The sequence below is a fragment of the Neopelma chrysocephalum genome, unplaced genomic scaffold, assembly GCF_003984885.1.
Source record: "Neopelma chrysocephalum unplaced genomic scaffold, ASM398488v2 Primary Assembly neopelma1_98, whole genome shotgun sequence".
NCBI lineage: Eukaryota > Metazoa > Chordata > Aves > Passeriformes > Pipridae > Neopelma > Neopelma chrysocephalum.
In genome coordinates this window covers 75031-78775 of record NW_020897761.1, presented here as the reverse complement: position 1 = coordinate 78775, position 3745 = coordinate 75031, and positions in this window count along the sequence as shown.

Below are 3745 nucleotides of genomic sequence, written 5' to 3'. Positions count from 1 at the left end.
GGGAGCGGGGGCGGCGCCGCGGCTGCGGGAGCGGGGACGGGGCCGCCCCTCGCCACGCACGGCCCGGGGCGCGCCCCCCGCGGAGCCCTGCGCACACGTGTGGGCCTGTAAACACACGTATGTGCGTGTGCACACATGTGCGCACCCCCGCGGGCACACATCCAGCCCCGGGGGCGCAGACAGGGGCACCCGCCCTGGCGCGGATGTGCCAACGCTCACATCCACATGTGGGCACACATCCACGTATGGGCACACATCCACATCCCCTCTATACGCACACATGTGCACACACACTCACACAGAGAGGCAGCAGTGACACACTGGCATCCCCAGGACTGAGGCGAAACAGGAGGCTTAACCTGGAGAAGAAGAGGCTCAGGAGTGACCTTGTTGCTCTCTACAGCTCCCTGAAAGGAGGCTGCAGCCAGGTGGGGGCCGGGCTCGGCTCACAGGAAACCAGCAATAGGACAAGAGGACATCGTCTTAAGCTGCAACAGGGGAGGTGTAGGTTGGACATCAGGAAAAATTTCTTCACAGAAAAGTTGATTAGACATTGGAATGAGCTGACCAGGGAGGTGGTGGAGTCATCGTCCCTGCAGGAGTTTAAGGAAAGAATTAATGTGGCATTCAGTGCTCTGTTCTAGTGACAAGGTGGTGATCGGTCACAAGTTGGACTCGATGATATCAGGGTTCTTTTCCAGCCTAAATGATTCTGCGATATGCAGGACTCAGCGTTCATGAGCAGCTGTGCTCTGTGTGTTCCCCCACTCCCGCTCAGGAGATCCCAGTCCCAGCCCAGGATCCACATAGACCTCCCAGCTGCCCCAGTGAAGCATTGCTGCAACACCCTTTTCTGGGGCCCCATGGGGAAACTGGCTTGGGGGGCTTCAGCTGCACCCAGCACCTCCATTTCACTGTCTGAAGGAAGCCAACATAAAACAGGTGCAGTGGGTCCACCAAAAAACATTCTTTATGGCAAGGTAAAACCAGTACCAGACTGCCTGACTAATTCTCTTCGTTTCTTATTTGTAGGACTGCAGCACTGCTGTTCTTTGCTGAAGAAGCTCCTCATCCCAAGCCAGGGCCAGCAGAGCCCTCTCTGCTCACAGCCACTGAAGGAGAGCTGGTAGGCAGCTGCCTTCAACCCCTCCCAAAGGCTGTCCTGGCCCGTTGCTTATCTCTGACTCCTACACACCACAGCCTTTCCTTCCAGCAAGGAGTGATTTGCCACCAATAGGTTTCCTTTTCTTTTTTCATCTCTCTTCCTCCTTTTGTCCTGAAGAGGTACAGACTCCACAGGCACTGTTCCCTCATCTCTGCCTTCCCTTGGCAGTGTCTTAGCCCTGCCTACAGGAACAGGCTGTATTTCTCCCTGTCCTGGTAAGATTAATTATTTCCAGTCCTTTGCTTGAAAACTTTTGCCCTGCCAACTCAGCCAGGTGCTGGGATGCTCGTTGGTGCTATCCTTGAGTGATCCATTACTTGCTCCCTGTCTCACCCCCCCAGATCCATCCAAATCCCCAGGGAGGTGTAGGATACATTAACAGTGATCCTCTTTGGCATCAAGCTGACTTGAAACCCACTGGTGTTTCATAAAATCCTAGAAGGGTTTGGAGTTGAAGGGACCTTAAAGATCATCTAGTTCCATCCCCTGCCATGGGCAGGAACACCTTCCACTGGACCAGGTTACTCCAAGCCCCATCCAACCTGGCCCTGAACATTGCAAGGGAGAGTTTGAGAGCTCACAGCCCCCTTTGAATAGGCTTTGCAAGTTGGGGATCAGGAGGGAAGCAGGCAGAGCTGCCAGAATTTAAAAAAAAAACACATTAAAAACCCCAAGCATACAGCCCTTTCAGTGTGAAAAGAAGAAAATAGTTTACATGCATTAGCCAGAGGTTCCTACAGCCAGGGAAAAAACCAAACACGAACTAAAATTACCAGGACAATATTCTAAAGTAGGAGAAAAAAGGTGTTAAGGGTGTAAATGTCTGTCTACAGACAAAAGTCCTTCAAGGAATCTTGTTCTCTCACCAGCAGAAAAAAACAGGTGAGGAGTTTGCTGCTGCAAACACAAAATTATTTGGGACACTGAGAGGTTCACTCTCAGTGTTAGTCTCAAAGCCCACGACAACGGGGAGGCAGGTGGCACAGATGAGGCAGATCAGCTGGAAGATAGACTGGACTGGGGCGTGAGGTGTCCTAAAAACATCAGTGTCACCTTTGCTTGCTGGGCTGAGCTGCGAGAAAGGCCAGGGGGGCGGATCCATCTCTTTCCATTGGTTGCATGGGGAAAGGCAATAAATAAATGTACAAACAATACCAAGTCAGTAAAGGCACAGTACTCTACCTTCTTACTTACTCTGTACAGGCATCTATTGATTCAGTTGGATTAGACTTTGGGGTTGTGTTGGTTTTCTTCCTATGCTGCTTCTACAAGCTTACCCTGAAAGGGAGAGACTCACTGCCTTAGTGGCTCTCTGCAGTTTATCATCAGTGCTCTGCCTTTTAAACACAGGTCTTCTCAGTAGGGAACACGATGTTTCTCTTCTGCACTTTCTTACTTAAGCTGGTGTCCTACCCCCTTCCCTCGGGATGGTACAACTGCACTGATATGAAATGTGGGGGGTTGCCTTTTACAAGAAGACTCTTCACTGAGTCCTTTTATACAGAAGAGGCTGAAGTTCAGGTGAGAAAGTTGAATTTTTTGTTAGTCCCAACCCCACTCCTTGTTAATTTTGCATAGGAAATTTTGCAGGGTGGCATCTTTTCCCTTCAGCCTTCCACAGGTTGCACTACTTGCAGCCATAGGAGCGTTAGGTGCTGCTGTTGCAGGAAAAGGCACAAATGGAGAAAATTGCCCATGGCTGAGTTCTCCCACTGCCTGGTGATCCCAAGCACAACCCAGCTCCTGCCATGCAGCCGAATCTCTGCCTGCTCCGTTTCACGCTGGAGTTGGATCTTAAACACCAGTGAAAGGTCAAGGTGGGCTGTGCAGGTGTGGGATACGCCCTGCCCATGAGGTCTGGCCAGCACTGTCTGTACCTCTTCCTTGGCTTTCCTGCTGCTGCCAGATGGGTGAGTGATGTAGTAAATCAGCTGTCACTTAGCAACGGTGCCGGCTGGGGAGCCGCGGTGGGGTTTGGTGCGGGAGTGACGCCTGCAAGGCTGTGCAGTGGAGGTTATTTCACCTTTTTTCTCCTCAACGTTTTCCAACCCAGCCTTTATTTTCTTTTCCCTGCTGCTTTCCCTGATATGTGGGTGCAAATTTCCCATGGGTGAAGGCAACTGCCCCAGCTGCAGGATCCAGGAGTTCCCTGCCAGCCCTCCCTGGGATTGCTGTGCAGTGCTGGAGCACCCCAAGAGCTCCAGCCAATCTGGGCTCCAACCCAGCCCATGGTGGCAAGCAGCCATCTGCCATCTGCAGAGCTGGTACAGCGGGACGGGGAGAGGGCAGAAGGATGATTAATTTGGGTTTATTCTCTCAGGAAGAAAAATGGAGAAACACAGCAACTTGCCTACCCTGACACAGGGAGCTCACATCAGCACTGCAAAATCCTTGCCTGTAGGACTTGACAAGTGAGGCTAGACCTGTTAAGCACACCTGAAACATCACCTGTGATTCACAGCAATGGTATTTCTGCACATGGATCTGTCTGGTTCTTCCACCTCTGGACAGCTGGGCCCCACAAGCAGTGGGGCTGTCCAGCAGAAGGTCATGGCTGTGTTTGCTGGGGTGAGGGATGGA